The 25,210-nt window shown below is 40.8% G+C and overlaps 2 long non-coding RNA genes across 3 annotated transcripts in view; one reads left to right on the plus strand and one right to left on the minus strand.

Annotated features, from left to right (window-relative positions):
• Positions 1-3,869: 3,869 nt before the first annotated feature.
• Positions 3,870-25,210, plus strand: part of LOC103100805 (uncharacterized) — a 50,178-nt gene continuing 28,837 nt past the window's right edge. The window contains exons 1-2 of one of the 2 annotated variants that reach the window (XR_457923.3): positions 3,870-3,982; positions 12,186-12,501. This is a non-coding gene — a long non-coding RNA (uncharacterized LOC103100805). The remainder of the gene's footprint in view (positions 3,983-12,185; positions 12,502-25,210) is intronic. The other variant, XR_008915194.1, reaches the window with a different exon arrangement.
• On the minus strand, positions 7,236-21,144 carry LOC130456404 (uncharacterized). The gene is made up of 2 exons (XR_008915193.1): positions 20,365-21,144; positions 7,236-11,762 (listed from the first exon to the last, which is right to left on the minus strand). It is a non-coding gene; the product is annotated as an uncharacterized LOC130456404 (long non-coding RNA).

Raw genomic sequence — 25,210 nt, forward strand, 5'->3', positions numbered from 1 at the left:
CAACCATATCCCTTCGACCCATGTAATCAAGCAGTTGTTTTTCTTTTGTGTTTCTACTCCCACAGGTTTTCCTCTGCATGTGGATAGTGTTTTTTCTCATAGATCCCTCCAAGTTGTTCTGGATCACTGCATTGCCACTAATGGAGAAGTCCATTATGTTCGATTTATACCACAGCGTATCAGTCTCTGTGTACATTGTTCTCCTGGTTCTGCTCCTCTCACTCTGCCATCACTTCCTGGAAGTTGTTCCAGTCTCCATGGAATTCCTCCACTTTAATATACTTTTCACACAATAGTATTCCATCACCAACATATACCCCAATTTGTTCAGCCATTCCCCAATTGAAGTACATCCCCTCATTTTCCAATTTTTGGCCACCACAAAGAGTGCAGCTATGAATATTCTTGTACAAGTCTTCTTCCTTATTCTCTCTTTGGGGTACAAACCAGCAGTGCTATGGCTGGATCAAAGGGCAGGCAGTCTTTTATCGCCTTTTGGACAAACTGCCTTCCAGAATGGTTGGATCAATTCACAACTCCACCTGCAATGAATTAATGTCCCGACCAGAAGGTAAAGTTTTTTTTAAAAAAGAAAATAAGGAGCCTCTGAAAGTTTGAAAGGATATTAAAATTGGACAGCAAGGAGGCACAGTGGATAGAGTGCTGGGTGTAGAGTCAGAAAGACATCTTCCTGAGTTCAAATCTGGCCTCAGGCTTATACTAGCTGTGTGACCCTGGGGCAAGTCACTTCACCCTGTTTGCCTCAGTTTCCTCATCTGTAAAATAAGCTGGAGAAGGAAATGGCAAACTACTCCAGTATCTTTGCCAAGAAAACCAAATCACAAAGAGTTGGACATGATTGAAATGACTGAAGTACTGCATAACTGTAGAAATTCAGGATTGTAAAGAACCTCGGGGTGTATCTAGGCCACTTCATCATTTAATATAGAAGTTTCTTCTATACTAACTCAATAGGTTATTCAGTCTCTATTTAAACACCTCCAGTCACAGGAACCTCACTACCATACAAGGAAACCTATGTTGCTTGTGGCAGCTAGGCGACACAGTGATTAGAGCACTGGGGTTGGAGTCAGGAAGACTTGAGTTCAAATCTGCACTCAGATACTTATTAAGTTATTAACAAATTATATAACTTGTTAATATATAATGCTGTTAATGATATATAATAACAATAATAAATTAGTTAATAATAACATTGTTGTTATATGACCCTGGGAAAACCAAATCGCTTAACCTGTTTGTCTCAGTTTCCTCAAATGAAGAAATATGATATATTTTGCCTTAGTTTACTCAACTGGGGAAATATAATAAAATGGGGAATAAAAACTACCTACCTGGCAGGGTTGTTGTGAGGATCAAATGAGAGAATATTTGTAAAATACCTAGAACCGTGCCTGGCACATAGTCAGTTTTATAAATGCTTATTCTTTTTCTCTACTCCCCTGCAGGCAACTCTTGTACTTGGTGGAAGATTAAATTAGATGAGTTCTAAGGTTCTCCCAGCTAATATCCCAGCTGGTGACCTTCCCATTCTCCATTTACCAAGACATGGAAGTGAGGCTTTAAGAGCTCTAACTGGGGTCCCCTTAGAAGCCTGTTTTCCTGCTCCTGGATTCTCTTCCTTCCCAGGGATGTGCCAGTAAATTCAATAACTAGTTCTCTGAAAAACAATGTATGCATTAAATTTCATCTGCTTCATTAATATTTTCCCCATCACTGTCATGTCCAGACAAAATGATATATCAAGTCCAGACGTGTAGCATTTGGAGATTTCCTATGTATAAATGCTAGTACAGAAAATTTAACAGCAGGCCAGTTCAAGCTGGCTCCAGCACATCCTTCCCTCACCCCTTCCCACAACTCAGGTTGCCAAGACTCTCCCTTAGGACTTAGTACTCAGTATCCACGGCCCAGTCCTAGGCACTAGAAAAGGAAATAGGAGATGTGCCAGCTGCAACATACCCCCAGGAAATGGCACAAGCACTTACCTGGTACAGCCACCCATCTGCCACTGCAGGGTAGCCAGAATCAGTGGGGCAGGGGGAGGAGGAGGAAGGCAAGGACTTTGGACTGGGCCTGGAACGATGGGGAAGAGATATAGATATAGATATAGGCCAGAAACATTCCTTCTGTCTCAGTGACAAGGGGAATGGCTGGAGAAGAGAAAGCTCAGTGGGAGACAGGATTGCTACCTTCCACTCTGAAAAGCCTTCACCAAGGGCAGAATTTGGAATAATAGGGGGAAATTATAGGGGAAAACATGCCAGTTTGATAATTTCCTGACAATGAAGGACACCTGACAATAGATTGGGCTGCTTCAGAAAGGGTGGCACAAAGGCTAGAGAGCCAGGAGGACTGGGTTCAAATTTGGCCTCAGATATTTCCTGGCTGAGTCAATCTGCTTTCTATCATCTACTTCTCTGAGCTGTTGTGAAGAAAATTCAACGGCCATTGGAGTTGTTCTTATCATTGCTGTCATGGGGAATGGCATCCACAAAGGCCCAAGGCAGGAAGAACAAATACGATGAGAACAGAGAAGAGTACAACTTGGCAATTTGGGAGACTAGGTAAAGGGAATGGATGGCAGACAGAGATCAAAGACAGGATAGAGTGCAGCCAGATTTGGGGGAGCCTTGAATGCCAGGCTGTGGAGTTGGCAGTTTTTCCCAACCAAGAGTAGGGAACTCTGGAAGGTTTCTAAGCCTGGGAATGGCATATAAAGCTAGCAGCCTGTGAAGGACAGACTGGGAGTAGAGAGTGAAGGCAGGCAATTGGAGGCGGGGAGGAGGCTACAGCAGTAATGCCAAGGAAGACGAGAGCCTGGGCTCTCTAGGGTAGACGTGGGCTGGTATTCCCTATTTCCCGGGAGCAGAGCAGACACTGATAGAAAAAAACAGGACAGGAAGAACCATGTAGCCAAGGCAGAAAGCCCAGGATAGCTAGGTGGCAGTCAGGAAGATCCAAGTTCAAAAAAACATGTACAACCCAGTAGAATTACTTGTTGGCTCCAGGAGTGGGGAGGGAAAGAACATGAATCATGTAACCATGGGAAAATATTCTAAATTAGTTAATTAATTATTTTTTTGTGGAAAAAAGGAAGATCCAAGTTCAAATCCAGCCTCAGACACTTTCTAACTGGATAAGGCACTTAACCTCTGTCTGCCTCAGTTTTCTCCACTGTAAAATTATCCCAATTATAGCATTAATCTCCCAAGGTTGTCACCAGGATCAAATGAGATAATAATGCCCATTCAGTACTTGATACAGTGCCTGGCACATAGTAGGCATTTAATAAATATTTATTTTCCTTCTTAGATCCAGTGGGTAGAAGCTCTTCTCATCTGGAAAAATACTTATTTCCAAGGAGATAAGACAGAACCAGGACTCCTGAAAACTCATTTTGGGAGGGGGAGGGGAGCACAGCTGGGTGGCTCAGTGGATGGAGTGCCAGGCCTAGAGACGGGAGGTCCTAGGTTCAAATGTGACCTCAGACACTTCCCAGCTGGGTGACCCTGAGCAAGTCACTTGACCCCATTGCCTAGCCCTTACCACTGTTCTGCCTTAGAGCCAATACACAGTATTGATTATAAGGTAAAAGGTAAGGGTTTAAAACAAACAAACAAAAAACACCACCTCTTCTTCCTCAGTTCAAATCTGACCTCAGACACTTACTAGCGGGATGACCCTGGGCAAGTCACTTAACCTCATTTCCTTCAGTTTCCTATAAAATGAGCTAGAGACGGAGATGGCAAACCACTCCCCTACCTTTGCTAAGAAAACCTACAATGGGGTCAACAGAGAGGGGCACACGACTGAAGCGCCTGAACAAAAGCATGATGGGTAGTGTTGTCCGAACAGACCGCTAGATGGGGCTGATCCTCCATGGGAATCTGGGTGGGTCGGCGCGTCGGTGGAAGGGTTCGTGAGAGGACTCGCGGCGTCTTCCTGCAGCCAGGCTTGGGTGAGTGCCCCCGCGTGTCCCACTGAGAAAGTGCTTCCGCGTCCCAGCGTCGGAACTCGTGCGGAGGTCATCTCCACGCGGAATTGCGTGAGCGTCTGTGCCTCCCTGGCTCCCCGTGCTTTGTTTCTGGGCTCACTTTCGTTTCTGCTCGGCCCCTAATTTTCTCTGGCTAGCTCCCTCCTGTTGTTTTCGGGTCTGCCCCTTGGATCCGCGGCCCCGTAGATGGGGGTAATCCTCGCGCCCGGGAGATTAGAGCCGGCCGAACGTTTCCAATTCGTAGGCTGGGAAGGGTTCCCAGAGGCCGGCTAGTCCCAAACACACCCCACTCTCCTCCCTCATTTTACCGAAGGTGGGAAACCGAGGCCCAGGAGAAGGAAGCAACTTGCCCAGAGTCACAAGGGAGCGAAACGTGGGGGTCAGAATTTGAACCCAGGCGTTAGACCACGCTTCCCCCTCTTGTTCCTTCTTTCTTTTCATCCCAAAATGGGCCTAGCAAAACTTTCATTATCTTCTCTTTCTTGGAAGAGAGTTAGCTATTTCGGTTCCTAATGTTAAAGTGTTCAGTTGTAGAAGAGGCAGCGAGGTCCCCTGGAAGACTATGCAGGCAATGGACGCAAAAGGAATTGGGGACGGCTGGGTTCCAAGATGGAAGGGTTTATTGAAAAAACAAAAACAGGGGCAGCTGGGCGGCTCAGTGGATTGGGAACCAGGCCTAGAGACAAGGAGGTCCTGGGTTCAAATGTGGCCGCTAGTTGTTTAAATCCATGCCTCACCCTTACCTTGCTTTACTTTGGAATGAATACTTAGCATTGATTCTAAGACAGAAAGAAAGAGTTATTGTTTAAAAAATGAGAGAGGGAGAGGGAGACAGAGAGGGGGAAGAGTCGGAAAGGGAAAGTGGGAGAGACATCTTGAGATTACTTTGTGTAAAGCATGATCCTAGACTGCTGAAGGGATACAATGTGCCTAATTAAAGTTAGGGCGGATGTGAAGGTAGGTGGCATAGCAGGGCATAGAGGGTTGGAGTCAGGAAGCCCTGAGACACTTCCTAGCTGTGTCACTCTGGGCAAGTTATTGGCTATTCCTAGCTGCCCCTCCCCCCAGCAATTTTTTGATCAATATATTGAATTTTCTCTTCATCTCCTACTACTATCATCTTTGTGTTTACCTTATTAGCCTCCGTGGGAACTGGAGTGGGAGCTGAAAGAGCAGGAGACACACTGGCTTAGTCACACTTTTCCTGAACCCACCATTTGTATGTGCTAAATCCATGTCTCTGTATAGGCTGCTCCCCATGTCTAGAATGTACGGCTTCCTCCTTTCCTCCTCTTAAAAGTTTTAGTTTGTTTTCAGAAGAAAAACATAAGATAGATCACGTGGTTTGATGGGGCTATGATTGTGGTATTGGCGTTAAACAATCACTCTACTGCAAAGATGAATAATATGGAAACAATTTTGAACAATACTTGTATAACCAGTGGAATTGCTCATCAGCTCCAGGTGAGGGAAGGGAAGAAGGGAGGGGAAGAACATGAATCATGTAACCAAGGAAAAAAATTCTAAATAATAAATAAATGATTTTTTGAAATTTTAAGTTTCTTTTAAGGTTCAGCTCAGATGGAGCCCATGAAGCAAATCTTCCCATTTTTAGCACTAGATCATCCAATTGTTATCACTTTTTCCCTCCTGAAATTACCTGGTATTGATGTATACCTAGTTGTAATACCCCAATGAAACATAAGCACCTTGAGGGCAGGGACTGTTTTGAGAATTTTTTTCTGGCATAAAATCTGGCACACAGTGCCCTTGATTAATATTTATCAGGAAGGAGAGAATGCAGAATTAAAATGAAAATTAAATTGAATTTAAAAGACTCTGTATTCTTTAGCCAGAGGTCCCTTCCAAGCCAATTTTTATGTTCTGAGATCCCTTCTAACATTCTATGAATGTGTCCAATTCTCTCATTTTATAGACAAGAAAACTGAGACCCAGAAAAGTAAGATGTTTTAGCTAAGAAGACCTAGCTTGGGTTGGGCTTCCCTAGTCATATCATAGAATCACAAAATCAGTGGATTAAGATCCAGGTCTATAGACAGGAGGTCCTGAGTTCAAATTTGACCTCAGATTCTTCATAGGTGTGTGATCCTAGACAAATCTCAACCCAGTTTGTCTAGCCCTTACTTTTTTAGAGTTGTTACAAAGACAGAAAGCAAAGTTTGTTTTTTTCATTTTAAGAAAGAACAAACGGAAAGTAAGAGAGAGGGAGAAAAGAGAATTTACATTTGGAGAAAACCTGAATTTTTAAAATAAATATTTAATTGTAATTTAATAATTTATCTAATTGAAAAGGGAAAGAGGAAAGAAAGGATGTTGAATGTGACTGTCTAGATGTTAAAAAGCCAAGGAGAGTAACAACTATGAAGTTGAAGTTTCCAACAGACAGGTCCCACAACATTTTTCCAGGGGAAGTGGTCACCAGCACTACTAACAAGACAGACAAAAATCTGAGAATCTCCTGATTCAAGAAAGGATGGGAGAGCAGAGAGTTTCCTCAAACTCCACAAGGAGTGCCCAGCTGAGTAATTATTAGCGTTGGCACAAGCTGCAGGCTGGTGTCCCTCCTGGTATTTGTGAATACCCCAATGGAATGTAAGCACCTGGAGGGCAGAGACTGTAGTCTTGACCCTATATAGGGATAAGAAGAATGATTCTCTCATCTCTAGATTATCTGCAGTGATAAAGTGTTCTTTAAAAAACCTGAGATGATAATGAAACTATCCAAATTAATTTATACCTAAGGGGAGGCATGCATCATGTGAGGTACAGTTCTGGTTTGGGGCCCTGCAAGTTAAGTTTATCCACATCAGTCTGTGTTAATACAACCCGTGGGGAGACGGAATAGACATTTCTAGCATTTCTTCCCCACTCCCCCATCCCTTTCTCAGGGGGAGACTTTGATTCCTTCCAGGAGAGGAAGCAAGAATTTGGGGTTAGAAATTCAGCTAATTTGCTCTTCTCAGAGATAGGAGGTATTGGGCTAGAGTTATATCTATCTGCTTCCTTAAATATTTTTAGTCTAGGGGATATATTTTTTTAGGTTCAAGTTAAAGTCCTGATCCCCTTACCTTCCATCTTAGAATCAATACTGTGTATTGTGATATGGAAATCACATTAAAAGACTTATATATATTAATTTAAGGTCGCCAAGGAATTCAGCTATGTAATTCCTAAATGAAAACTCAAGTCAGCAGTCAACCTTTTATGGAGTTTTTAATTACTAACAGGAGGAAGAAAGGTATTAGAGAGGGGGGGGGGAAGAGAAAGGGGAGAAAAGGGAATAGGGCTTAAATACCCCCTCTGCTTAGGCTGGGCCAAAGGCCCAAGGCCTTAGATAGCCGAGGCAAAGAAAAGAGATCAGTCCCTATCACTCACGTGACCAAAATGGAGAAATAGTCTCAGGGCCTCCACCTCAAGCACCAGGCTCCAACAACCTCCTTTAGTCCCCAGACTCCTCAGCTGTCCTCTACCTCACTTCCTGTGTCTCCCCTGTGCCAATGGTGGCTCTAGCTTAACCCAGGACCGCCCAGAGATCTGTCCCCTTTGCACATGTCTGTTGAAGGTCATATTCTCAAATAATTAAATCTTGAGCTTTGCTGCAGCCCTTCCTAAATCTTGTTACCCTGAGTAGGGTGGAGATTGTAGTTTCCAAGACCTGATTCTGTCATTCCAAGTATCTCTATTGTTATTGATCAGGAAATAGCCAAATGGCTTGAACAGGGTTGAGTAGTTTTGAAATTCACAATCCCCCTTGAGGCCCAAGGAAGGCTAACCTCTCCGATGGGTCTTGTAAACATACTAGCTATGAAATTACAATAGTTAGAGATAAGGGAAAAATAGGAGAGATAGAGACAGCAAAACCAATGTTTTGCTGGGCACATTAACAAAAGCCAATTAGGGGGCAGTCCCCTTTGGCAGAAGAGTGTACATTCAAAATAAATTCAATCAATCTTCAGTTCAAGCAACCACACCCCAAGGTTCATTCTTGATCTTGATGTAATATAGGTTTTCTGGCATCTTTCTGCAACAGTTCATTCTCTGGATTTTAGGAGTTAGCAAGCTTCTTCCTTGAAGATGTTACTTTTCAAAATCTTGGAATTTTATTAAAATACAATCCCCCCTGAAGTGGGTGTTTAAAAAATCCAGTTCAGCTCAGGATGCATTGTTGAGTTATGGGGGTATATGAGTCAGTTATTAAAAAGAATTAAAAACAAAACAAACAAAAAACAAAAATATATAAAGGGAAAAATATGGAAGAAAGTTAAACTTTTGGGAGAAAGGGAAGAAAATTCAAAATCAGAATCAAAATACCAAAATCTATGTATAAACTGTTGAGTAAACCAGAATAACTTCATAATGGGCCCTTGTAAAGGTCCAATTTATAGTAATTTCTATTCCACAAGTCTGTAGGACAGAATGTAGTAATATTTCACTTACCCACTTGCAGCCAAGACTACAGGAAGTTGTCATATTATAAGAAGGAAAGGAACTAGAATTTTATTTTGATAGGGAAGAGTCATTCCCTGGTCTGACTTTTTTCATTCTCAAGGATATAGGGAGCCAGCATGATAGTCAAATTTTTGTACTTATATGAGTACTTCATAAAGAGTGTAGATACAAGGAAGTCCTATGACTTAACGTATGTCAAGCGTCGCAACCTCGAGTCCACATTAGTATTTCCTGTGTGCTCTTTTGGCACTATTCAGGTAAAGTCTGTGCTCCTTGTTTTTATCCCATTTCCTGGAATCAGACACAAACATTAATCATAGTCCCATAACATTTTATCAATAAATGGCAGGTTCCCACAGTCTAAAGCTGTTTGGGTATGTATATTTGAATTTATATTACTGCAGAGAGAGAGAAAAAAAATTTTAATTGTATGTACCTTTTGTACAAGAAATGAGGAAAGGGGGAAAAATCAAATATTCAAAAGAAAAACAATAATAAAAAAATAAGGGAAAGAGAAGAAAAAATCAGGAATTCAATGTGTTTTTGAAAAAAAACAGTATCCACTTGTCAATGGATTATTATCTTCAATGCATGTGATAGGATACAGTCAATCAGTCTCAGCAGAAAATGCTCTCTTTACATGTGAGCAATGAATCCAAGAGTCCTTTTCTCCAACCTTTATAGATGTTGTAGTTAACAATATTTGGAATGGTCCTTCCCACGAAGGCTGAGTTGCTCCAGTACGCTGGAAATTTTTAATATACACCTTGTCTCCTGGGTTCAGGTCATGAAGTGAAAAGTCTAGTGGTCCAGCTTGTACTGCAGCTCCAGATTCAAAGTTCACGCAGTTTATGCTGTAATTCCTGTATATAGGAAGCAATAGTAGTATCTCCCCCTAATAGTGATGTATATGCTGGGGAGAAAGGCTTAGCCTGTATAGGCAGATGTCCAAAAAGCATCTCAAATGGTGAAATATGCAAGTCTCCTCTAGGCCAGCTTCTAAGATAAAATAGGGCCAGAGGGAGAATTTCAGGCCATTCTAAATGGGTCTCAGTGCATAATTTTCCAATCATAGTTTTAAGTTCTTTATTCATCCTTTCAACTTGGCCTGAGCTCTGGGGATGATATGGAACATGGGATTTGGGAGTTATCCCCAAGCAAGAATATATTTGGTTTAAGACAGAATCAGTAAAATGACTTCCTCTATCGGAATCAATACGTGCTGGCAGGCCAAAACGAGGAATAATTTCTTTTAAAAGCACCTTAGCAACAAAAGCCGCCATGGCTTGGGTCACAGGAAATGCTTCCGGTCATCTGGTCAGTTGATCTACTATGTCTAGACAAATTTATAATGTCCGGCCTTTGGCATTGTTATGAAATCTATCAAGTAGGTGCTCAAAAGGTGTGTAAGCCAGAGGACTCCCACCGAAAGCTTTTCCACAAAAGGCGTGTTGGTTATATGCTTGGCAGGTAGAGCAGGCTGAACACACTTTAGAGGCTATGGTAGTTATACCGGGGACTATCCATACTCTCTTAACAGAGTCCATGATGCCCTGGGTACCAAAGTGACCATTTTTATTCACAGATTGGCAAATTTGGTGATAGAAACTTCTAGGGAGCAGGGGTTTCCCTTCAGACGATACCCACACTCCATTAATCTGTTTTGCTTTAAATTTTTGTTTCCATTTTTCCACTTCCTTTTCATTATAGGAAAGTGACAAATTTAAATTATCAGTGGTTATTAATGTTAAAATTAATCCAGGTCCTTCTATGGCTGCTAGTTTTGCAGCGGCATCTGCTCAGTCATTTCCTCTAGAGACAGGGTCAGAGCCACCTGAGATAACAATGAAACTATCCAAATTAATTTATACCTAAGGGGAGGCATGCATCATGTGAGGTACAGTTCTGGTTTGGGGCCCTGCAAGTTAGGTTTATCCATATCAGTCTGTGTTAATACAACCCGTGGGGAGACGGAATAGACATTTCTAGCATTTCTTCCCCACTCCCCCACCCCTTTCTCAGGGGTAGACTTTGATTCCTTCCAGGAGAGGAAGCAAGAATTTGGGGTCAGAAATTCAGCTAATTTGCTCTTCTCAGAGATAGGAGGTATTGGGCTAGAGTTATATCTATCTGCTTCCTTAAATATTTTTAGTCTAGGGGATATATTTTTTTAGGTTCAAGTTAAAGTCCTGATCCCCTTACCTTCCATCTTAGAATCAATACTGTGTATTGGTTCCAAGGCAGGAGAGCAGTAAGGACTAGGCAATGGGGGTTAAGTGACTTGCCCAGGATCACACAGATAGGACGTGTCTAAGGCCACATTTGAACCCAAGACCTCTTATCTCTGGGCCTGGCTCTCAATCCACTGAACCACCTAGCTGCCCCGGTTGCTGGTTTTTAACAAGGAATTCCTTTTTTTTTTTTAATAGGCAATGGGGGTCAAGTGACTTGCCCAGGGTCACACAAGCTGGGAAGTGTCTGAGGCCAGATTTAAACCTAGGATCTCTTGTCTCTAGGCCTGGCTCTCAATCCACTGAGCCACCTAGCTGCCCCCTTAACAAGGAATTCTATATCTCCATAATACATTTGAGATTTGACCCCCTTCCCATCAGATGCCAGTTCTATAATTAACCCAAAATAGCAAATAAACCCTTTTCTCCAAATTGGCAGCAAAACAGAAATCAAAGAAAATATACATAGGAGAATTTATACCAGACAACACTGAATGGAGTTCTCTCATTGCAAATGCTATTAACTCAGCTCAAGTGAGAGAGAGGGAAATCCTTGATTTTTATGTTGCAAGTTCAACATATCCCTTTATCGACATGAAGGGAGGTTGGAATGCTGCATTTTATTTCTCAATGCTGAAAGTCAAATGGTGAGCAGATCCCTCTTTTCTCCCATTTTTACCAACTCTGGCCATCTTTCACAAAGGCACAGAGCAGTGATCTTCACCAATGAGGTGAGAAGCCCTCACAACTGGCCATTTAGGTCAAGAGTTATACATCTAGATATGTAATGGGGAACTGAATCCTGAGCCCTATCCTTGTGACCAGGAACAGTGACACTGATACAATTCCCTATTTGGAAAAGAGACTGGGAAACCTGCTTCTGTAACTGATTCTGTCTTGCCGACCATGTGGTGAGTAGAAATGACTTTAATTGGCTGTGACTCTGTAGCCAGAATTAAGGGTAGTACATTCCAAAGGCACTGGGAGATCAGTTTCAGTCTCTTCTCTTCAGTCCATGTCATCTTCCTGCTATCAGTGTTCTGCTAAGAGAAGAAACACAATGCTGTAAGAAGTAAAGCCTTAGGACAGCTAGGTGGCTCAATGGATAGATTACCAGGCCTTGGCTGGGGTAGGATTCAAATCTAGTCTCAGATACTTCTTCCTAGCTGTGTGATCCTGTGCAAGTCACTTAACCCTGTTTACCTAACTTGCCCTTCTGTCTTAAGAGCTGTTACTAGGACAAAGATGAGGGAAAGACAGAAGGAAGGAAAGAGACAGAGAGGAAGGAAGGAAGGAAGGAAGGAAGGAAGGAAGGAAGGAAGGAAGGAAGGAAGGAAGGAAGGAAGGAAGGAAGGAAGGAAGGAAGGAAGGAAGGAAGGAAGGAAGGAAGGAAGGAAGAAAAAGAGAAGAGAGAGAAGATAATGCCTTTGTTCTTTGCCTGCTTGGTATTTATTCTTTCATTTTAGGTGAAGAGATTAGTCTGTGGCCTTATGAACATTCTAAAGTTCAGAGGACCAAGAACTACCTGAAGTCAAAAGGAGCCTGGGAACTGAATGCATGTCAGCCAACCTTTGCATCTATGCCCCTAAGAATGAGAAATAACCTTCAGGGCCCAGCCCTAGCTGAGACAAGAAATCAACTCTGACATGATGCCACCTTTGGACATGAACTCGGTAGGACCAATGCTATGGAGAAACTGCTTTTAATCTGAACCCACTCTCACCAGAGATCCAAATGGTATAAGGGAAGAGTATGCCTCCAGAGTAAAGGGGCAGAGGAGAAGTAAGCTTATATTTCTTTCTGTCCTTGATAAAATTTTGAAATAAATATCTTTTGTAAAAGCTAATTGATCAGCTAGGCTTGGTGTCCCACATCTATAATCTCTGCTACCAGGGAAGCTAAAGCTGGTAGATCTCTTGTGTTTGGAGTTCTGGGCTAAGCCATTTGGGTGGCTGCACTAGATCTGGCATTTAGATGGTAAGCCCCTGGGAACACAGGGCCACAGAGTTGCCTAAGGAAGATGATTTGACCCAAGTCAGAAAGGGAATGCTTTGAAGTTTCTGTACCAGAGCCATGAGTAACCTCTGTACTTCTAGCCTAGGTGAGATAGGATCTTTAAACAAAACAAAACAATAATAAAAAAAAGAACCCAACAATAAAAACTAATTGATGTTAATTGGTTAAATAGAACTATTCTCCAGTCACTAGTGGTAACATTGGAGGAAATGCAGATTTTCACTCTAGAGACTGAGGCGTGGGGCATGGATATATATCCATAGACCTAAAAGTGAAAATTTCCTAAATTAATTTACATATTTAGTGCTATGCTAATCAAATAATCAAGGGGTTAACTTTTAGAGATCGATAAAACAGTTACAAAAAATGTATTTAGTGGGCAACTAGATAGCTCAGTGGATTGAGAGTCCAGTCTAGAGACTGGAGGTTCTGAATTCAAACCTGGATTCAGACATTTCTATTTATCTGACCCTGGGCAAGTCACTTAACCCCTTTTGCCTAGCTCTTACTGCTTTTCTGCCTTGGAACCAATACAAAGTATTGATTATAAAACAGAAGTTAAAGTGTTTTGTTTTGTTTTAATGTATTTGAAGGAATAGAAAGTCTGAAACTTTAATAATAGGACAAAAACAATGAAAAGGGTCTCAAAACATATTAAAAAGTAGCAATCACCAAAACTACTTATTTCTGGATAAAATGTAGAGAAGATGTTTGGAGGAACATACCTAGAAGCAAGAAAACAGAAATATAGCATCTGATAAACCTAAGTACACAAATTACTGGAAGAAAGATTATTTAACAAGAACTTCTGGGAAAACTTGGAGAGCCTATGGCAAAAAAATAAAAATCTCAGAATTCAGTCCCAATCACTCTGAATCCCTAGTGAGGAAAATTTTTGACACCTTTGCAGAGAAAAGTCTCTTGGTCTCTATGTAGTTAAGGAGAAATTCCGTTTCCTGGAAACATTTGGGTAATGGAATAATAGAGTAAAACAGCTGTGGATTGATAGGCATCCAAAGGGGAAACCAAGGAAAGAGCTAACCTTTCCTTGGGACTTCCCTCAGCTTACTCTTATAAGGCTTTTAGAGCCCATTAGCTTCTTCAATTCTCCTTTGCCTTCCATAGTTCAGTCCTCCCTTCACTCCTAATGTGCTGTAATGCCATGCTAGCTCCAATCTCTTACATACAGACTCTCAGAATCTCTCCCTCTAGTTTGAGATAGTTTTTTTCTTTACTCTCATAAATTTGAATTTAAAATAAATTTGAATCTTGAGAATGAGATGTTAATCATAAAAAATATGATATAGATATAGTAATTTGCCTGCTTCCCTGTTAATTTTAACTATGCCAAACTTGTTTATGCAAAACCTTTTAAAATTATATGTAATCAAAATAGTCCATTTGATCTTTGATCTTCTCTATCCTTTGTTTTTCAATCATGAACTCTTTCCCTGTTCATGCATCTAAAAGATAATTAATTTCCTTCTACCTCTTTGTATCTGTTTTTTTTTTAATCCAAGACAAAGTTTTTATATCTAAGTCAAATTCCTATTTGGGGATTATCTTGGTATAGAGTAGTGATGGCAAACCTGTGGCATGGATGCCAAAGATGGCATGCAGAGCTCTGTGGACACACGGATGCCCCTCCCTACCCAGAATTTATTACTAGAAAGGCAGAGGGACTTGGGTGGAGCTGCTCCCCTCCCCCTTTTCACAGAACCTCATGACATTTTTTCACATCCCCTGCCTCTCTGCCCAGCAGCCAATGGGAGCACACAGAGGGTAAGGTCAGTGGCTGCAGAGCTGGAGGGGAGCAGAGCTCTTGGGCCACTCCCCTCCCTGGCTCTACACTTGCTGAGAACATTCCTCACTTCACTCTCCTCCGCCCAGCAACCCAATGGGAGCCCTTCTTCCCTCCCCTGTATGAGGTAAGGGGGTAGGGTGGTACAGGGTATACCTAGCGAGTGGGTACTTTCCAATCTTCCCAGTCATTTTTATAAAAAATGTTTTGTTTTGTTTTTTACCCCAAGAGTTGGGATCTTAGGGTTTGTCAAACACAAGGCTCATTTGTTTCTGCATATTGCACACTTAATTTGATCCCCTAAATTTCTTAACCAGTACCAAACTGTTTTGAGGATTATTGCTTTGTAGTATGGAGATCTGGAACTTGTGAGAACTGGCCTACAGCTAGCTAGAACCTAGCTGACAAATGATTCTTCATGTTTGAGCATGAATTAACCTGTCTATGTACCATTTCTATATCCCCAATAACTAGTTTAGTCAGCTTCATTTAGGTGAAGAATATAATGCTCTCTTGATCATGATCAATGTAGAAAACTTGATTTAATCCATGTGTATAAGGTTAGCAACTCTTCTAATCACAGCCCCCTTGTGACTGATTGGGGGGAGAGGCCAGAGTCTGCTGGTGTCCCTAAGTCCCCTTCCCACTTGGTCCTTATGAATCTGACCAACTATCCCAATAAGATATCAAGGCAGAGGCCTGGAGTTCTGGGTTCTCAGGTTATGCAACCCACTCCTGATGCCATTCTTACAGGATGTTTTTTTATTCATCCTGTTATTTGCCCTTCCATCTTCTGAACTTCTCTTTTTTTAAACCCTTACTTTCCATCTTAGACTTGATACTAAGTATTGGTTCCAAGTCAGAAGAGTGGTAAGGGTAGGCAACTGGGGTTAAGTGACTTTCCCAGGGTCACCCAGCTAGGAAGTGTCTGAGGCCAGATTTGAATCCAGGTCCCATCTCCAGGCCTGACTCATCTCCACCAAACCACCTAAGTATCCCAGGATAATAATTCTTGTTGTTTAGTTGATTACTTGTGTCCAAATCTCTGGGATCCCATTTTCTTGGCTGAAATACTGGAGGGGTTTACTATTGCCTTCTCTAGCTCATTTTACAGATGAGGAAAGTGAGGTAAACAGGACTTGCCCAGCATCACATAGTTAGTAGGTGAGGCTGGACTTGAACTCAGGACTTCTTTAATCCAGAGCCAGCCACTTAGCTGCCCTGTACTTGTCTTTTTAAAATCTAAGTTGTTTGGTTAATTCCCAGTATGTTTATCTTTGTTTTTTGAGACCACCTCCCTTTTTTCCCCTTAGTATTGTTTTCTATTCCGATTAGACCATCATTCTTTTTTTTTTTAGAAATGGAAAATTTCCTTTAATGAATGACCTGATTCTTCCCCCCAAAATGAGGACCTATCATTTTTTTCATTTAAATTTTTTTTATTTTTCCATATTTACATGATTTATTTTCTTTCCCTCCTCTCTTCCATACCCCCTCCCAGACAAGCAATTCCACTGGATTATACATGTATTATCACTTAATACCAATTTCCATATTATTCATTTTTGCAATAGAGCAATATTTTAAAACCAAAACCCTAAATCATACCAATATAAACAAGCAATAAGTGATAATAGAGCATCATTCTTGAGAGATCCCATCTTTCCTGGGCTGACTCCCAATACAGAATTTAGTCCAAACTAGGAGTTGCCGAAGTCAGCTCCTACCATATGCAAGAGCCAATTGTTATATTTTTGGAGTGAACATTTACAGCTCAAAAATCAACAAATACTACAAATCCAGGCTTGATTTATTGCTTTGTTGATTGTCTAGACTTAAAGTGATGGAGAAAATATTTATAATGCAGATTAAATTTTAAAGTGTGTTGTACACATATTTTGTTCCCCTGAGGGAGCTGGTTATTAAACATTTACTAGCACAACCCTGAAAGTGTTCTGTTTTCTTTTAATGCTCTGAAATCTACCAAAATCATGTCAGACTGAACTCATCAGTCACATGTCTCTATGCCAGGTTTTTACTTGTTTCTTAAGCTCCTCATTTATTTCCTCTTTCTTTCTAAGCAGTCCACCTTGTTCTCCAGTTAAAATTAGCTTCTACCACTGTTTCCATTGATCTGCACCCAAATGTTCTCCACTATGTTTCTCATCTCTGGTCCCTAGATTTACTAACATGAGTATGTTTTCTTAATATATATAATCTTGCCATGGCCTACCCTCTTTTATTCATCCTGATTATTTTTTATTATAGGAAATTCATCTAGGACCAAATTCTAGTCTTGGGCCTCATCCCATCAAGTCTCAGTATGAAGGCAATCAAACTTATTTCCTTGTATTTAGATTACGAGTTCATCTTGTTTGTTGATTACTTTTTTGTGTTGATATGTGAGGCCACAGATGTGTTATTTTCTCAGAGTTTTGTCTCCTTTGAATGCCTGGGTATCTTGGCAGCTATTCTTCCTGTATCTCTCTCTCCTTCTCTAGTATGAGGTAAATTATTTGGGATTCAAATTATCTCCTGATCTCTAAGCTTTAATGAGGAAGGGATATCTCAAGCTATATCTTCCAAAGATTTGACTTCCTTTTCATCAAATGCTAGTTTCACAAAGACTACCACAATCAGCAAATAGACCCAAATAGTAAATAAATCCAAGCCTATAGCAAATAGAAATCAAAGAAGTTATACAGTTCAGGATATACCAGGTAATATACAGGATGAATGAACTTTCCCACTGTTAAGTCAGATAAATATCTCTGATTCACCAAGAGAATACCCTATCTTACCCAAAGGGAAATTTTCTGAATTCTCTAGTACAGCAACCTAGAAATCAGAGATCTGTTGAGGTGCTGATTCTTTTACATGTCAGCTTCTTCCTGATGTCTTCTTTCATTCTAAGGATCTCTTTCCAGATAGCCAGAATTCTCCTCTTCCAAGTTCTCTCCAATTCTACCCTCACCATTCTCTCCACAAAGCAGAGAGTCTTATGCAAATACCCAGACTTGAACCCCAGGTTACATATGTAGATGAGTAGGATGTAGAAAGGAAGGGTATCCATAAGGTTTTCAGAAGATGTAAAGGGCAAGAAATGACTTCAATTGTTGGGGATGGTGAAGAGATCAGGAGTACTTCATGAAAGAAAGGGTACTTGAACTCAAGACATAATAGAAGGATTTCAACAAGCAGGGATGATGTAGAAGACAGGGATAGAGAACAGGATACACATGCTCAGGAATAAGAGAAGACAAGATCAGGAAACAGCCAGTGAGGCAACAACAAAGGGCTTGTAAAAGGGTAAGGTGAAATAATGTTGAGGCTAGATAATCAAGGGCCTTAAATACTGAACTAAAGAGTTAGCATTTTGTCCAAAGGCAATAGAAAACCTCTGAATATTTTTAAGCAGTAGAGTGGCATGGTGAGACCCGTGTCTAAAGAAGAAAGCAAAAATAATTTCCTAGTGATCAAAGCTAGGATCATAGGATTTAGAGATGGAAAGAACCTTAAAGATCCCGGAATCTACCTATCCACCCCCATATCTGATGAGAAAACAGACTTGAAAGGTTAAGAGACTTGACCAAGGTTACACAGGCAGTGGCACGGTATTAGAATCTGGGTCTTCTGACTACAAATGCAGCATTCTTTATACTATACAATTCTGCATCTCAGTCAACAATGGGATGCCTCACAAGGTAATAATGAGCTTCCATGCCCTGTGATGTCTAAGTAGAGATGGGCTGACACCCCTATTCCTCCTCCCTAATCAGGGATACTTTAAGGCCGTGTCAAACTCAAAATAGAAAAGGGACCACTAATCCACACATAAAGATTCCTGCCACTACATACTGACTTTGTTTTAAATATAATGTTATCTAGGTTTTATTGGATTTTTATTTTGTTAAAATATTTCTCAATTCCATTTTAAGCTGCTTTAGATACCATTCTGGAGTATTGGAGGCATGTCTGACACTTCTCCTTTCAGGAATACTCAGGCTGCAGGAGAGTTTGGACTAGTGACTTATGAGCTCCATGTGTCCAGCTCTGATATTTTAAGGCCTGATAGCCATCTTCTTGGGTTTTTAGTGACAGCATTACCTACCCACACTATAGCAAGAAAAATCTCCTAACAGAACTGTCCAGCTATGGAATGGTTTGATTAGATAGATAGCAAACTCCTTGTTACTCAGTGTCCAAGAAAAGACTAGAGGACCCAGGGTCAGAGAATTTGTGGAACAGACTTATTGCCTTAGATTGGGACTAGACTGGATGACCCTGAGGTCCCTTCCAGTTCGATGATTTTGTGGTTCTTTTTTGTGTTTGTTTAAAACTCTTACTTTCTATTTCTATAAAAACTGGAATGACTTACACGAATTGATGCAGAGTAAAATGTGCAGAACCAGGCAAACATTGTACACAGTAACAGCAATATTGTGGGACAATCAAATGTGACAGACTTTGCTACTTAAGCAATGCAATGATCCAGGACAATTCTGAGGGACTTGTGAGAAAAGAACACTATGAACATCAAGAGGAAGAACTGTGGGAGTAGAAACACAGAAGAAAAACATGATTTATCACTTGTTTATATGGGTATAGGTTTTGAGGTTTTGGTTTTTAAATATTACTCTTTTTACAAAAATGAATAATATGGAAATAGGTTTTGAGTGATAATATATGTATAACCCAGTGAAATAGCTTGTCAGCTCTGGGAGAGGGGAGGGAAGAAGGAAGACAATAAGAATCTTCTAACCATGGGAAAAAATTTTTTTAATTAAATTTAAAAATTAAAAATAAATAATTTCTTACTTTCTGTCTTAGTAACAACTATAAGACAGTAGGCAAATGGTGTTGTTACTTGCCCAGAGTCACATAGCTAGAAAGTATCTGAGGTCATATTTGAACACAGGTCCTCCTGACTTAGGCCTGGTTCTTTATCCACTGATTTTGTGATTCTAAGAGATGACTATGGCAGCCCAGCCCAAGACAAGTCCACTTGGCTAAGACATCACACTTTTCTTGTCAATAAAGGGAGAGGGTTGGACACATTCACTTCTGTCATAGTTGGAAGGGTCCTTAGAATATAAAAATTGGCCTGGAAAGGATCTTGGGCTATAGAACATAAAATCTTTTCAAATCAATTTAATTTTAATCTCAATTCTATATTCTCTCTCTCCTATAACTCAGAATCCTAAAGTCAGAGCAAGTTCCTTGGAGAATATAACTTATAATCAAACCAGTCCCAGAAAGGGACCTTAGGATATATAATGTTAAAGCTCGAAAACACTTTCAAGATGAACCACTAGTTCAGATTTATTTAATGGAGGAGGAAACTGGATATTTCCCCCCAGCCCTAAAAGCCCTAAAAGAAGTTAAGTAACTTGTCCATTTAAATTTAGGCCATCCGAGCTCAAGGCAAAGTCCAGTCCCAAATTTCTAAGAATCCAAGGATTTGCAGACTCAGCTTTCCAAGCAGTGGGTTGAAGGGGCATAGCTAAAGGGCAATGGAAAACTTGCCTAAACAAGGAGCTGACCTCTGGCCTGCCCAAGAAGGGCCTTCTTTTTTGCCACCACAGCCGGTGGAATTGGAATAATAATGGCCAAGACCCTCTGGGTCCCAGTGATGGGCCCAGAGCAGGTTCTCTGGCAGGAATCATCATCATCATCATTCACATTTAGGTAGCTAGTTAATTCAATTCACATCTGCAAACATTTGGCGCCAACTGTATAACACTATGGCATATAAAGTGCCCACTATATGCAGACAATTATCATAGGTGGGGAAAGTCCTAAGAAGAATTTGGAGATGAGAAGCTTACTTTCGACGGGAGTCTGGAAAGACGGTGAGGAGCTTCTGGAGAAACGTCAGCAACGGAAAGATTCGCGTGAGGAGGAGTCCATTCCAGGCGCGGAGGCGGGGGAGCGGGGAAGGGGAGCCTAGTCTCCAGCCAATAGGAGAAGGCTGGAGAACCGGGGATGAGTGGTGCCTTTAACAATAGCCCCATCCCCGAAAGCCCTCCCCACCCACCCCCACTTTGCCACTTGAATTCCAATCCGTCCCTTAAATAATGCCCAATTCAAAGCCACCTCCTCCTCAATTCCTCCGGACTATAGGACTATAACAACTTCCCCCCGACCGCCTTTAGCCCTTTGTCTTCCATCCCAGACCTTCAGGGGATGGTCTTTTATGTGCGTTCAATGAAGGCGCGCTCTCGCCGGCTCGTGTATTGGCCTCCCAGCCGGCCTTGGTATTTCTCAGTCCAAGGCCGCACTTTTTCCAGAGCTTGGCACAGCGCTCTGGATGTACTGGTTGCTTTCCAAAGGGTTTTTGAAGAATGAATGAGGCCTGCGGAGAGAGTATTATCATCCCCATTTTACAGATGGGGCCCGGAGGCCCGTCTCTCCCCACCCCCAGTCTCCTAGTCAGCTCTTTCATTTTCTGGAGTTCGGGCCCAGCTGGTCCGCACAAAGGAAGGAATGGCCCATTAGCAGGGAGAATAGAAAGCCGAGAAGACTCCCAGGCCCACTCGCTCCCAGCTGAATAAGAATGGGGGCAAAACCCTGGGATTTGTCCCGTGGCCTGAAGCAGACTTGTCCGTTTCCATCCCCTAGGGCTAGGGAGAAAGTGTTTTATCGACAGAGATAATTAAAGTTTAAAGCTGCACTGAGGCTTTTGGGACATCCTCTGTGTGCATATATTTGCATAAACATATAGTGATAGTATGTGTATATATGCACATGTGCATATCCTGAAGAATTTGTTCACGTAAAGGAATATAGTGATGTGTATACTGTTACCTATCTATTTGACAATAGGGACAATTTCTAAATTTACTGAAAAAAAATTTCTTGAAACCAGGATTGAAACACATTATAATTTTTTTTTAAGAATGATTGAAACTAGAAATGACTAAATAAATTATGCATTTGACTGATGGAATACTAGTGTACCATAAGAGATAAAAAGTACGCTAAGAGTTTTTTAAAATAAAAAATCTTCGGTCTTAGAATCAATATGAAGTCTCAATCCCAAGGCTGAAGAGTGGTAATGGCTAAGCAATTGAGGTCAAGAGACTTGCTCATGATAGCTAGGAAGTGTCTGAGGTCGAATTTTAACCCAAGACCTCCAGTCTCTAGATCTGGCTCTCTATCCCCTCTCCTGAACGGGTTAATTTTTTAAGAACGAGGAAAGACCTTCATGAAGTTATGAAATGAGCAGAACAAAGAATTTTATATATAGCTATTGAAAGAATGTTTGACTTGTGTCTGCCCTCCTCCAGAGAAAGAACTGATAAGTAGAAATAAGTAAGACATAGTTTTATATATACATTATATCTTTTTGTCAAGTGATACCTTCTCTAGTACAGAAAGAAGAAGAAGGGAGGGAGGGAGGAAATTACATGGGAGTTTTAAAGTAATAAACAAACAAATAATAATTTTAAACTTTAAAAATAATAATGAAAATTTTTACTTTTAATCTATAATTTTTTAAAACTTAGAAGTATAGAAGAAAAATTTGAAAGTTGATCTGAATTAAGTAGTTAAATATGGAAAACATACATATGTGTGCATATATACATCTACATGAGCACTGGTTCTAGGTAGTAGATTTGAGTTTGAATCTTGTAACATTTGCTGTGTGGCACTGGGTGAGTCATTTCACCTCTTTTGGGTCCCTTGGCCATGAATGGAGAACAATAATATTTTCTTTTTTTTAACTTTGTATCCCCAGCAGCTAGCAGAAAACTCCCTAAGACAGTCAGTGTTACATTTTATTCATTCATTATTCGTTCATTCAAAAAGCATTTATGTTGCAGCTACTGAATGCAAGACACAATGCAAGATGCAGAGAGAAATAAAATGCCTAGGTAAGAGCATTTCTATAATAAGAAAGACACTTAGAAGTGTTTCATTTTTTTGTCCCTTTCCTCGGCCTTGTACAGTCAGTAGCTGCTAGAAGCCACTTCTGTCCTTGAATGATAGATCAGTGCCAGATGGATAATATGTGCAGAGAATCAGTGTGACTACTCCATGAGGCCCTTCTTGGTCTAGTAAAGCCTAGCAAGTGGTAGGAGCCTTGAAAAATAAGTGTTGAATTGAGTTCTGGGAGGGGGTGGCATTTAAGCTGGCTCTCTGGGACCTGGAAGGCTGTACAGGAATTCAACAGGAAAGAGGGGGTGGAAGGAATGCCGAGGAGAGCAGCAGATAGAATTGAAGCTGGTGTGGAGGAGGCAGGATGAGAGCCCAGGCTTCATTTCTGAATGCCATTTCAGCCCTTTGTCACCCACCTGGCAGCCTAAGAAATCACAGGGGTCAGAGTGGTGGGGAAGATTTCTGAGTGGAAATTCTAGGGATAACAAAAAAAGAAATCTGCCTGATTTGAGGAGCAAACCCTCTAGATCCATATTAGGGAAAGCTAGTTATGACAGTCATTAGATAGGGAATCTTAACCCATGATTCTGGGAGGATAGGTCCAAGCTTTTCCCTTCCCCTAGGTTTAAGCCTTTTCTCCTTTTACATCCCCTTCTCCAATAAAAAAAAGAACTTGATTAATTATTTTTTTAATGTTTAATTGATAAACATTAAAAAATTAATCTGTTTTTGCAATGCCATCTGTGGTTTCTGATAATCTCTGCAGTATTACCTTTATCTATTCTATGTTGTTTGCAGTGGTTGTGTTGGGGGTTTTTGTTTGTTTGTTTTGGCATTTAAACTTCAATCAGGGGGCAGCTGGGTAGCTCAGTGGATTGAGAGCCAGGCCTAGAGAGGGGAGGTCCTAGGTTCAAATGTGGCCTCAGATCTTCCCAGCTTTGTGACCCTGGGCAAGTCACTTGACCTCCTTTGCCTAGCCCTTACTGCTTTTCTGCCTTGGAGCCAATACACAGAAGGTAAGGGTTTTTATTAAAAACAACAACAACAAACTCTTACTTTTATCTTAATACAAACCTAAGACAGAAGAGCAGCAAGAACTAGGCAATCATTCCTTCCAGCTCCAGACCTGACATGCTATTCACTGTGCTACCCAGAAGGTATCTCTGAATAGCAGCTTGGTGCAGTGCTGGGCAAGTCATTTCTGCCTCAAACAGGTACAAAAATTCTTGCATGACCTTACTTGGGTGAAAGAATTTAGAGCTGGAAAGGATCTTGTTATTGCCCAGGCATTTCAGTTGTTTCCAACTCTTCATGATCCCATTTGGGGGTTTTTTTGGCAACAATCCTGGAGTGGTTTGCCATTTCCTTCTGTAGCTCATTTGACGGAGGAGGAAACTGAGGTAAACAGGATTAAGTGACTCACCCAGGATCATAAAGCTAGTAAGTGGCTGAAGTCGGGTTTGAACTCGTCTTCCTGACTCCAGGCCCAGCACTATCCACTAGGCCACATAGTTTCGATATCATCTTCATTTTTAAGTATTTCCCTCTACCCTCTCCTGCCCAGTGAGCCTGTAACAAAGAATAAAAAAGAAAGGGGGGAAAAAGCAGGTCAGCAAAAATATCTGGCTGCCCACACACATAGATGTACACATACTTACTTACATGTATACCTATACATATATATGTGTATGTGTGTATACTTACAGTATTCCAGTCATAGCCTCATCTCTAAAAAGAACCTCCTGCTTTGAAACCAGTCTAGTCATAATTATACCAGTTCACTTTTTAAAAATATAGTTTAATCTTTATTTATTTTTTTAGAGATTTAATTAATTAATTGATTTAGAATATTTTTCCATGGTTCCATGATTCATGTTCTTTCCCTCCCCTTTTCCCTCTCCTCCCTTCCCATAGCCAACTTGCAATTTCACTGGGTTTTACATGTGTCATTGATCAAGACCTATTTTCATATTATTAATATTTGCGCTGGGGTGATCATTTTAAAGTCAACATTCCCAATCATATTCCCATTGAACCATTACACCAGTTCATTTAAAAATTTTTTTGCTAATGTTGTTCTTTCCACTTACATTGTTTTTCTACCAATGCTTTCATTTTACAGATGAGAAACTGGAGACCTCCAACCATAGTCTAAGCCCCCAACAACTCTCAATTGGACTACCCAATTCAACAAGCATTTCTATAGTATGTAGTAGGTGCCAGGCTCTTGTACTTGGTGCTAGGAATTCAAAGACAACTAGGAAACACTTTTTGTCTTTTTAAAAAAACAGCTGTATATTTGACTGGAGTGGATAACATGTTCACAGATCAGTATAAACAACATACTCAGTCAAGTAACACCACTATATGTGTCCACATCCTGTTTCCTCTACCAGATTGTGAACTCAAAGAGGGCAGTTCTTACTCATCTTTGTTTCCTGTATAGCACCCAGCAAGGTTACTTCATCTGAATCTCTCCTCCTTTTCTTGGTTTAACTCTTTGAGAAAGCCTTGTACACTCAAGTATCTCTGCTTCCTCTTCTCTGTACACTCAAGTATCTCTGCTTCCTCTTCTCTTACTTGCTTTTAAATCCTCTGCAAAAATAAATAAATAAATAAATAAATCCTCTGCAGTCCAGTTTCCAACCTCATCATTCCACTGAATAGCATCACCAAAGCCTAGAGAAGAAAAAATATCTAGGAGGAGATGGTAATCAACAGTGTCAATGACTACACATAGACCAAGAAGGATGATGATCTAGAAAAGATCAATAGATTAGGGCCAAATCTATT

The sequence above is a fragment of the Monodelphis domestica genome, chromosome 1, assembly GCF_027887165.1.
Source record: "Monodelphis domestica isolate mMonDom1 chromosome 1, mMonDom1.pri, whole genome shotgun sequence".
NCBI classification, from domain to species: domain Eukaryota; kingdom Metazoa; phylum Chordata; class Mammalia; order Didelphimorphia; family Didelphidae; genus Monodelphis; species Monodelphis domestica.